Source organism: Plecotus auritus (genome assembly GCF_963455305.1).
Source record: "Plecotus auritus genome assembly, chromosome: 5".
In the NCBI taxonomy this organism is placed as follows: Eukaryota; Metazoa; Chordata; class Mammalia; order Chiroptera; family Vespertilionidae; genus Plecotus; species Plecotus auritus.
The window spans coordinates 33,230,663-33,242,703 of NC_137776.1; the positions used below are offsets into that span (position 1 = coordinate 33,230,663).

General features: G+C 41.7%; 1 protein-coding gene across 1 annotated transcript in view; it reads left to right on the top strand.

The window, feature by feature from the left end:
• Nucleotides 1-2,353: 2,353 nt before the first annotated feature.
• Nucleotides 2,354-12,041, top strand: part of DIS3L2 (DIS3 like 3'-5' exoribonuclease 2) — a 344,024-nt gene continuing 334,336 nt past the window's right edge. Inside the window, exon 1 of the mRNA XM_080669267.1 lies at nucleotides 2,354-2,584. The gene's annotated coding sequence lies outside the window, so the exon portion shown is untranslated. The remainder of the gene's footprint in view (nucleotides 2,585-12,041) is intronic.

Sequence of the window (12,041 nt, forward strand, 5' to 3'; positions counted from 1 at the left end):
ACGAAGCACAGTTCTTTAGAATAGATGCTATATTCAAGTCTGCTAGGACATTGTGGGATAAACTTCACCTATTATATTTCATGTATTTGGGTCTTTCTTTTGTACCTTAAAGGTTGATTTTGCCCCTTTTGTTCACAAAATAATTGATTTAGCTTCCTTTTATCAAATTATAACCATTTCTGGGCCTATCTTGCTGATGTTACACCTATGCACCCTTGGCTAATATTTTGGGTATTTTAAAATTCTTCAACCAATTTAGAATTTTGTGGTTTTACTTCATAGATGGCTGGTGGAATAGATTTATAGTCTTTCAGAGAATAATATTTATATTTTGGTGGAGTTTATTATTATATTTTATACAATGGAAATGTACTGGAGTTATGGACTTGTGAGATAAGTCTCTCCCCCCAGTCACTCCAAAGTCTGTTGTGGTTTTCCTTTGGCCCATATGAGGAAGCCCTAGACTCACTGAACTTAGAGGACATGGGGATATGTCTACCAGCCCTGCAAGGAGCCTTCATACTGGCTGACACCACGCTTCCTCTCAAATGTCCAATCAGAAGAGGATCTGCCTGTCCAACTTCTATACAATCACCTGAACTTATGTATAGTCCCTTGTTCTTGTCTTTGCTGTTTATTCCTGCTTCTATTTTTTAAAAATATATTTCTTTATTGATTTCTGAGAGGGAGAGGGACAGAGAGATAGAAACATCAGTGATAAGAGAGAATCATGGATCGGCTGCCTCCTGCATGTCCCCCACTGGGCATCGAGCCCACAACCGGGCATGTGCCCTTGGCCAGAATGAAACCTGGGACCCTTCAGTCCCCAGGCTGACGCTCTATCCACTGAACCAAGCCGGCCAGGGCCCTGCTTCTATTTTTGATTTCTTTGGCTTCATTTCTAGTTCTGGCCCCCAAAACTCAGCTTCCAAATTTTCAATCCTTTGTTCTTTTTCTCTTCTGGGTTTTCTAACCCAGGCTCCGTTGGACCCTCTCCCACCCATTAAACCTCTGGACCTCCACCATCCTCTGCCCCCTGCCCCTGCTGGTATTCTCCCATCTTCTACACTTGAATAGACAAATTTGACCTACATTGCAGTTTTGCTAAGGGTTCTGAAAGGACTTGTGTGAACATTTAACACCAAAGACTGGGTTTATTAATTCTTTAAACAATATTGATTAAAGCTTTTGTGTGTGGCAGGCACCGTAGATACAAGGGTAAGTAAGAAATATTTCCTGCTTTCAAGGAACTCAGTTATCAGTAGAGGAATCCTGAAATTTGCAAATACTATGACAGTTCTTTTTTAAAAAAATATATTTTTATTGATTTTAGAGAGGAAGGGAAAGGGAGAAAGACATAGAAACATCAATGATGAGAGAGAATCACTGATCAGCTGCAGCCCTCTACTGGGGATCGAGCCTGCAACCCAGGCATGTGCCCTTGGCCGGAATCGAACCTGGGACCCTTCAGTCCACAGGCCGATGCTCTATCCACTGAGCCGAACCGGCTAGGGTTGACAGTGCTTTTTAAAACACTAAGGTATTCAGGAATAAAGTCACCTCTTTTCCTTGTTTCAGTATGGAGCATATAGTGGTGGACTCCAAACTCAAGCCACTATAGACTTTGACACCGTATACCTGAATTTTGATTTTCCTAGTCACCACTGGGCACTTGACCTCCATATTTGATGCGGGTGACCACTCCCTTACTGAAATTCTTTCCTCTCCTGCTGTATCCTCAGCAGTCCTTCAACCCAACATCTGATTGCTCTTTGGGGGTTCCTTTGCCTTTGGTCACATCTACAATATTGATGCTCTCTAGGTTCCATCCTTAGCCATTCTCTCTTCTCTACACACTTCCCTGGATAGACCACACTGATCTTTTCATGAGTTTCTCGACTGAGCCAGCTCCTACCTGAAACACTTTTTCCTTATCCTATTTATTCGACTCTCCACCATCAGCTTTCCCCTGCTTGTGTCTGGATTGGCCCTTCTCGGGCAGGCTCCAGTAGCTTCCTATATTTGGCCCATCCCAGTACGCAGGACACTGCCTGCCCTCCTGGCGGCATGGAATTCTGAGGTCAGGGACAAGACTGGGTTGCCCCCCTCTGCATCCCCAGTGCCAGTCCTGCACCTAGCCCTGAGCAGGGTCGTTGAGTAAAACCCTGTCACAGGTAAGGGCCGGCATAGTCACACTCAGGGACTAGAAGCGGGCTGCGGGGGGTGAGGAGCAGGGGCGGGAGGGCGCCCGTCGACGGCTAGCCCCGTAAAGCAGGGCCCGGAGCCCGTCGGGGCCGGGCAGGAAGGTGTCCCTGAGGCCGTCCAGCTAGAGCCAGCCATACAGCCAGTCGCCCCCGCAAGGCGAGACAGGAGAAGCTCCGGGGGCTCCCCGCCCGGCCCTTTCGCTCCCTCTGCAGCAGAGCAATCGCAGACCACCGCCTGCGCAGCTCACAAACCCACGCCTCGCTCTTGGTCCCTTCCGGCCACCGTTGCTCTTTACACTGCCGCGCCCGCCCTCGACCCGGAAGAGCATACTCCTTAGCAACTGCGGAATCCTGGCAGCGCCGGCCTCCCGGGAGCTACGGTGAGGCCACTCACCCCCTCCCCGCCAGTCCCACCTCGACCCCTCCACCGGACCCGCCTGGTCTGGCCAGCGGGGCCTCTGCGGTCCTGCGTGGGGCACCAGTGGCGGCCCCGGGCGAGCGCCCTCCGCCGCTGGCATTTCTCCCGGCCCTGACGTCGCTCCTGCCCATCTCCCCCCCCCCCCCTGCTCCCGGCAGACGCGGCCTTCCCGGTAGCCCGGCGAGGTGCGCGGGGAGCATACCAGCTACAAGGCGGGTTGCGGTGGAGAGGATGCTTCCCTAGACTCGGGTCACCTGTGGGCGCCTTCTCAGGGTCCCTGACACTGATGTTCGGTGCCGACGCTTCAGGAGTCTTGAACAGCAGCCACTTAAATATATTACTTGATGTTTATCAGCTGCTTTCCAAAGTGATATACTTGATCTGTTCTGTTGATCGTGGAGACTCATTTAATTGATTATATTTGACCTTCTTCCTGGAAATAAACTTTCCAGTGTTTAGTGATGTGCAGTTAATAGATTTTGTATTTTCCGATTTTCTACAGAAGGAACTCTCCCTGAGACTGAGTAGGTTTAGGTCCTACTTTAGGAGAAGTTTCAAGTGAAATTTGCTATGTTTAAGAAAGTAGGGGCAGGTGGTGTTAATATTTCTGATTTACATTTGAAAACAGATTCAACATAATATCCAAATCCCAGCTGTATTTTTGAAATAGACAAACTGAAATTTATATGGAACTACAAGAGACTGAACACCTCCCATAACTGAGTTTGAAGGCGTGGTAACATTGTTGGATAATGACTTTACATTTAATCCAATGATAATAGAGCCCAAACAGGCATGTGAACAATTTTTGGGAACGACTTATTATTTGGGAATAAAATACAGGAGTTTCTATCTCAAAATTCATTATTCAAAACAGTATTATTTCATTTTGGTTCAAGAACTATTAATTAAGCACCTACAGTGTTATATGCATCTGGAAGGATACATAATAAGAAATGAGACTGCACACATTAAATTTTAGGGAAACTAAAATAACATTTATTTTAAATGCAAAATCAGCGGGAGGAGAGGTTAGTATGGGTCTGAGTTTTCAGGAATATATTTATGGATTATATCTCTAAAGTATAAATATTATTTGTTTCCTCTCTAAAGCATAGATACAACTTCTACTATTCATATTGGAAGGGATAGGGAATCCTAAATAGTTTCTTTTTTCTTTTTTTTTCCAAATTTTTATTAAGGTATTATATGTGTACATATCTTACCATTGCCTCCCCCCACCCCACTCCCATACATGCCCTCACCCCCCAATGTTTTGCATCCGTTGGTTACTCTTATATGCATGCATACAAGTCCTTCAGTTGATCTCTTATTTCCCCCACCTCTCCCTAACCTTCCCGCTGTAATTTGACAGTCTGTTTGATGCTTTACTGCCTCTGTAACTATCTTTTGGTTCATCAGTTTATAATGTTTTTCATTATCACCAAATGAGTGAGATCATGTGGTATTTTTCTTTCATTGACTGGCTTATTTCACTTAGCATAATGTTCTCTAATTCCATCCAGGTGCCTACAAATGGTAGTAATTCCTTCTTTTTTATGGCAGCATAGTATTCCATTGTGTAGATGTACCATAGTTTTCTGATCCAGTCATCTGCTGACGGGCACTTAGGCTGTTTCCACATCTTAGCTATTGTAAATTGTGCTGCTATGAACATAGGGGTGCATATATCCTTTCTGATTGGTGTTTCTGGTTTCTTAGGATATATTCCTAGGAGTGGGATTAGTGGGTCAAATGGGAGTTCTATTTTCAGTTTTTTGAGGAAACTCCATACTGTTCTCCACAGTGGCTGCACCAGTCTGCATTCCCACCAGCAGTGCACGAGGGTTCCTTTTTCTCCACATCCTCGCCAACACTTGTCGTTTGTTGATTTGTTGATGATAGCCATTCTGATAGGTGTGAGATGGTATCGCATTGTCATTTTGATTTGCATCTCTCGGATAATTAGTGACTTTGAGCATGTTTTCATGTGCCTCTTGGCCTTCCTTCTGTCTTCTTTCGAAAAGATTCTATTTAGGTCCATTGCCCGTTTTTTTATTGGATCATTTATCTTCCTTTTATTAAGTTGTATAAGCTGCCTGTAGATGTTGGAGATTAAACCTTTATCAGTGATAACATTTGCAAATATGTTCTGCCATACAGTGGGGTTTCTTGTTGTTTTGTTGATGGTTTCTTTTGCTGTGCAAAAGCTTTTTATTTTGATGTAGTCCCATTTGTTTATTTTCTCTTTAGCTTCCATTGCCCTAGGAGCAGTATCGTTGAAGAAATTGCTTCGGCATATGTCTGAGATTTTGCTGCCTGTGGATTCCTCTAGTATTTTTATGGTTTCCCGTCTTATGTTTAAGTCCTGTATCCATTTTGAGTTAATTTTTGTGTATGGTGTAAGTTGGTGGTCTAGTTTCATTTTTTTGCATGTATCTGTCCAATTTTCCCAACACCATTTATTGAAGAGACTGTCTTGACTCCATTGTATGCTCATGCCTCCTTTGTCAAATATTAATTGCGCATATTGGTTTGGGTCGATATCTGGATTCTCTATTCTATTCCATTGATCTATATGTCTGTTCTTGTGCCAGTACCAGGCTGTTTTGAGGACAGTGGCTTTGTAATACAGCTTGAAATCTGGTATTGAGATCCCTCCTACTTTATTCTTCTTTCTCAGGATTGCTGTGGCTATTTGGGGTCTTTTTTTTATTCCAGATGAATTTTTGGAGATTTCTTTCTAGGTCTGTGAAATATGCCGTTGGTATTTTAATGGGGAGTGCATTGAATCTATAGATTGCTTTGGGTAGTATGGACATTTTGATGATATTAATTCTACCAATCCATGAACATGGTATGTTCTTCCATCTGTTTACTTCTTCCTCTATCTCTTTTTTCAGTGTCCTATAGTTTTCTGCATATAGGTCTTTTACCTCCTTGGTTAGGTTTATTCCTAAGTATCTTAATTTTTTTGGTGCAATGGAAAATGGGATTGCTTTTTTAGTCTCTCTTTCTGTAAGTTCACTGTTGGTGTATAGAAATGCCATAGATTTCTTGGCGTTAATTTTGTATCCTGCTACATTGCCGAATTCATTTATTAAGTCTGTTAGTTTTTTGATGGAGTCTTTCGGGTTTTTTATGTACAATATCATGTCATCTGCAAATAAGGACAGCTTTACTTCTTCTTTTCCAATTTGGATGCCTTTTATTTCTTCTTCTTGTCTAATTGCAATGGCTAATACTTCCAGTACTATGTCAAACAGGAGTGGTGAGAGTGGGCATCCTTGTCTTGTTCCTGTTCTTAGGGGAAATGGTTTTAGTTTTTGCCCATTGAGTATGATGTTAGCTGTGGGTTTATCATATATAGCTTTTATTATGTTGAGGTATGATACTTCTATTCCCACCTTGTTGAGAGTTTTTATCAAGAAAGGGTGTTGGATTTTGTCAAATGCTTTTTCTGCATCAATTGATATGACTATGTGATTTTTATCTTTCCATTTGTTTATGTGATGTATCACATTTATTGATTTTCGGATATTGTACCATCCTTGCATTCCTGGGATAAACCCTACTTGGTCATGGTGTATGATCTTTCTGATGTACTGCTGGATCCGATTTGCTAGAATTTTGTTGAGGATTTTGGCATCTACATTCATGAGGGATATTGGCCTGTAATTCTCCTTCATTGTGTTGTCTTTATCTGGTTTTGGTATTAGGGTGATGCTGGCTTCATAGAAGGAGCTTGGAAGTGTTCCTTACTCTTGAATGTTTTGGAATAGTCTGAGGAGGATAGGTTTCAGTTCTTCCTTGAATGTTTGGTAAAACTCTCCTGTGAAGCCGTCTGGCCCCGGGCTTTTGTTTGCCGGAAGCTCTTTGATGACTGCTTCAATTTCTTCCATAGTTACTGGCATATTGAGCTGTTTAGATTCTTCTTGATTGAGTTTTGGAAGGTTATATTTTTCTAGGAATATGTCCATTTCCTCCAGGTTGTCCAGTTTGTTGGAATAGAGTTGTTCGTAGTATTTTTTAACAATCCTTTGTATTTCAGCGGGATCTGTTGTTATTTCACCTCTTTCATTTCTGATTTTGTTTATTTGGGTCCTCTCTCTTTGCTTCTTGGTGAGCCTGGCTAGAGGTTTATCAATCTTGTTTATCCTTTCAAAGAACCAGCTCTTGGTTTTGTTGATCTTTTGTATTGTTTCTTTGGTCTCTATGTCGTTTATCTCTGCTCTGATCTTTATTATTTCCTTCCTTCTGCTTACACTGGGCTTTTCTTGTTGCTCTTTTTCTAACTCTTTGAGTTGTTGGGTTAGGTAATTTATTACCATTGTTTCTTGTTTTTTGCAGTAGGCTTGTAGAGCTATGAACTTCCCTCTCCAGACTGCTTTTGCTGTGTCCCATAGATTTTGGATTGTAGTGTTTTCATTGTCATTTGTTGCCATGATGTTTTTTATTTCTTCTTTGATCTCTCTGGTAACCCAGTCATGGTTTAATAGCATGCTGTTTAGCCTCCATGTGTTTGATTTCTTTGGGTTGTTTTTATTGTAGTTGATTTCCAGTTTTATGCCACTGTGGTCTGAGAAGATGCTTGATATGATTTCTATCTTCTTGAATTTGAAGAGACTTTGCCTATGTCCCAACATATGGTCTATCTTTGAAAATGACCCATGTGCACTTGAGAAGAATGTATATTCTGTGGCTTTGGGGTGAAATGTTCTGAAGATGTCAATTAATTCCATCTGGTCTAGTGAGTCATTTAGGGTTGATGTTTCTTTGCTGATTTTTGTTTAGAGGATTTGTCCAATGGTGATAGTGGGGTATTAAAGTCTCCTACTATGATTGTATTGCTGTCAATCTCTCCCTTGATATCCTCCAGGAGTTTTTTTTATGTATTTGGGTGCTCCTGTATTGGGTGCATATATGTTACCAGAGTTATTTCTTCTTGTTGGATTGCTCCCTTTAGTATTATGAAGTGGCCTTCCTTATCTCTTGTTATGTCCTTCAGTTCGAGATCTAATTTGTCAGATATAAGTATTGCTACCCCAGCTTTTTTTTCAGTTCCATTTGCCTGGAAAACCTTTTTCCATCCCTTCACCCTCAGTCTGTGTGCATCTTTTTTTCTGAGGTGGGTTTCTTGTAGACAGCAGATATATGGGTCATGTTTTCTTATCCAATCCATTACCCTATGTCTTTTGATTGGGGCATTTAATCTGTTTACATTTAAAGTTATTATTGATAGGTACTTATTTGTCGCCATTCCTATTCTTTACACCTGTGTTCCTTTTTCGATTCTTCTTTCTTTCTTTTTTTTACAGTAGACCTTTTAGCATTTCTTGCATTGCTGGTTTGGTGGTAATAAATTCCCTTAGTCCTTTTTTGTCTGTGAAGCTCCTGATTTCACCTTCAATTTTGATTGATAGCCTTGCTGGGTACAGTATTCTTGAATTCAGACCCTTCCTTTGCATGACTTTGTATATTTCATTCCATTCCCTTCTGGCCTGATGAGTTTCTGTTGAGAAATCAGTTGCTAGTCTGATGGGGGTTCCTTTGTATGTAACTTTCTGTCTCTCTCTTGCCGCTTTTAAGATTCTTACTTTGTCGTTGGTGTTTGCCAATTTAATTATAATGTGCCTTGGCATTGGTCTTTTGGGGTTCATTTTGCTTGGGACTCTGTGAGCTTCTTGGATTTGTGTGGGTTTTTTCTTCTCTATATCAGGGAAATTTTCTGTCATTATTTCTTCAAAGAGGTTTTCTATTCCTTGCTCAGCTTCCTTTCCTTCTGGAACCCCTATTACGCGGATGTTGTTTTGTTTCGTGTTGTCCCAAAGTTCCCTTAGGCTCTCCTCCTGCCTTTTAATTTTTTTTTCTAGAAGCTGCTCTACTTGGGTATTTTTTTCCATCTTGTCTTCTAGCTCACTGATGCGGTCCTCTGCTTCTTCTAGTCTACTCTTGATGCTTTCTATTGAGTTCTTTACAGCAGCGATGTCATTTTTCATTTCTTCTTGGTTCTTCTTCATTTCCTCTTGGTTCTTGCTCATATTGTCGAATTTGTCTTCCATTCTTTTCAGCCACCTTATGACCATTTCTCTGAATTCTTTTTCTGGAAGGTTGCTTGCCTCCATTTCGTTTACTTCCTTTTCTGGTGATGCCTGCTTTTCTTTCATATGCGGGCTGTGTCTTTGTCTCCCCATGGTCTCTCTTCTCTGGGTGTCTGGTTATGTAGTTCTCTCTCTCCTGCGTTGATTTAAAGGCACAAAATACAGCACTACCAGGTACAACACACAAGGCACTGAACAGAAATGTATTCACGATATTAATAACCTCCAATAAAGGTGACCACCAGAGAAAGGCAAATTGGGTGATAGGAGAGAAAGAAGAAGAGGAAAAAGAAAGAAAGAAGAAGAAGAAAAAAAAAAGAGTGTCAAAATGAAATTGGGAAAAGGGAAAGAAAAAAAAAGAAAAAGAAAAAATAAAATAAAATAAAATAAGAGAGACAAGAAAGAGACTAAGAGAGAACGGGGAATAGACTATTTATATTGGGGATAAAACTCCAATAGAACAATCACTTATCCCAGCAAATGCCAGCAACAAGTGCCTGGGGATTAGTACAAACTACAACACCAACTAATATGGAGTGAGGCAAGGGAAAGCTGAAGCACAAAAGAAACAAAAAAAATGAACAAAAGAAGAATAAGCAAAACAATCTCACAAAAAAGCATAAAAATTCGATATAATCTACATTCAAGCGAACAACAACAAAAGGACAGAGAGAAAAACAGTTTTTTGGATAGTTAAGACAGCGAAGAGAGAGGTGTCTATGGGTTTGGAGCAGGTGATTTGAGATTAGATATATAAGTAGGGTGAAATTTTAACGGGGGTAAACAGAAAGAATAGGGAAAATCTAAAGCAGGAAAAGGGTAAGATAAACAGGACACCGAAAAGGGAAAAGTGAGGAAGAGAGTGATGGCATAAAGGTAGAGTTGAGATAGAGTAAAATGATGCTAAAGGAAAGATAAAAATAGAATGTAGAACATTAATCCCAAAACAAAATGAAGAGAAAATAAAATGACACTTAAAAAAAAAAAAGATTAAATAGCAGTAGTAATAATACGGATTGAAAATAAAAATGTAATAATTAAAAAGGTAAAATCAAGTGAGGAAAAAAAAATTAGTTTCTTGAGTAAACGATGCAAAAAATGAAAATAAAAAATAAAAGTAAAATGTGGAGTAGTGAAGGTCATTCACTTACTCTGTTGTTCTGTTAGGCGTGCCTGTTTCTCAGTCCAGACAGTATTGCAGTTCCCTGCGTTCCACTGCTCTTCAGTGATGTAAGCCAGTCCTGATTTTAAGCAGGCGGTGTGTCTTAATTCGTATTCCTTTATTTTTGATTACACAAGAGTCAACTTGTGATTCAGCCCCTGGGTGGCAGTGTTTCTGGATTGACTTCCGGGTTTATCTATGGCCTCTCTAGGGAGTGTTAGAGCCTTCTTTCCCTGTGGCACTCACTACTGGTTTGTGGGAGTGGGCTGCCTCAGAGCTGGCTCTCAGATTGCCACTCCCCGCTCCGATCCCCAGGTTCCAGAAAAACAACTTTCCCCTGCAGTCTCCCAGGGTGTCCCCAACTGGGCGATCCTATGTATTGGGCTTAGTAATCAGAAGCAAGAATTTCAAGAGGAAAAAGCCCAAGTGTGCGCACTCCGTGGCTGCGCGTAAGTCTAGCACACCCCTGAAATTCTTAGGGTGTCCCTGCACGTCAGATAAAAATGGGTTGCTTTTTAGAGAGCCCTTCTGTTAGCAGCTCTGAGGACCCCCTTCCACATTCACAGATCATGCCAGCCCCAACAGCCACGGATTTTTCTAGGCACAGACTTCCCTGGTCCTCCAGCTCCCGCAAAATGCGCGTTCCTCTCTCGCGCCGGGACCAGAGACCTCACCTTATCCCAGGCGAAATCTGACCTTTCCGTGGTGGAGTGTAGAGCTCCTCTGAACCCGTGTGTTTGCGCCAATTGGGGAGCGTTGTTCTGGGGCTCGCAGCTGTTCCGTGGGTGCCGCAGTTGTGGATCCTTTTTTTTTTTTTTATTGTCTAAAGTTTTACATGTGTCTCCTTTTTCCCCAATTGAGTCCATCCCCCCCCCCCCCCCGCCAAGACACCACAATTTAAGTAGAGCTACTTACTGTTTCATTCACACTTACTAGTCTTACCTATGGGGTGTATGTGTATGTGTATGTGTGTGTATGTTTGTTTAAAATATCTGCCTTGGATGCTCAGCATTTGTCTAGAGCAGTGGTCGGCAAACTGCGGCTCGCGAGCCACACGCGGTTTGCCGCTCTGTTGACTAATGAGTTTGCCGACCACTGGTCTAGAGGCATAGGAGGGCTACAGAAATTTATACAGGTATACCTCGTTTTGTTTTATTGTGCTTCACAGGTTTTGCATTTTTTACTAATGGTAGGCAAGACCCTCCACCAGCAAAAAGATTGTGACTCACTTTATTATGGTGTCTGGAATTGAAACTGCAACATTTCCGAGGTATGCCTGTACATGCATCTGAGTTGACTTAGTTATCTTTCTTTTTTAAAAAAAATTAATTAATTTTATTATTATTTTTAAAATTCTCACCTGAGGATATTTTTTCTTTGATTTTTAGAGAGAGTGGAAGGGAGAGGGAAAGACAGAGAGAAACAGCCATGTGAGAGAAATACATTGACTGGTTACCTCCTGCTCAAGCCCTGACCAGGGCCCGAGCCAGGGAGGAGCCTGCAACTGAGGTATGTGCCCTTGACCAGAATTGAACCCAGGACCCTTTGGTCTGCAGGCCAATGCTCTATCCACTGAGCCAAACTGGCTAGGGCTTGTTTTTCTTTTTAAAGAGTTGAATAGGGACTTTAGGCTCAATTTTTTTGGGGCATTCTCCAAAGATTCATTTTGTGAAGATGCACACTCTTTTTTTTTTTTTTTAAAAAAAAATACTTATTGTTTTCAGAGAGAAAGGGAGAAGGAGAGAGAAAAACATCAGTGATGAGAGAGAATCATTGATTGGCTGCCTCCTGCACACCGCCTACTGGGGATCGAGCCCGCAACCCAGGCATGTGCCCTTGACTGGAATCGAACCTGGGACTCTTCAGTCCGCAGGCTGACGATCTATCCACTGAGCCAAGCCAGCTAGGGCAAAGATGCACACTCTTAAGGAGACCCCTTCATTCTTTATAGATTTAGTGCCCATTTATTCACTTAGTCCACCAATTGAGCGCTTACTTGGTACTAGGCACTGTGCTTGGTCTTGGAAATGAGCGGGAGTGAGTGCAAACATGGTCCCTGTCCTCAGCAGATGATATCACATAATCACACAAATATAAAACTGTGAAAAGTATTTGAGTTAGACACAGAAGTGACATTTGAACTGAAATCTGAAGGA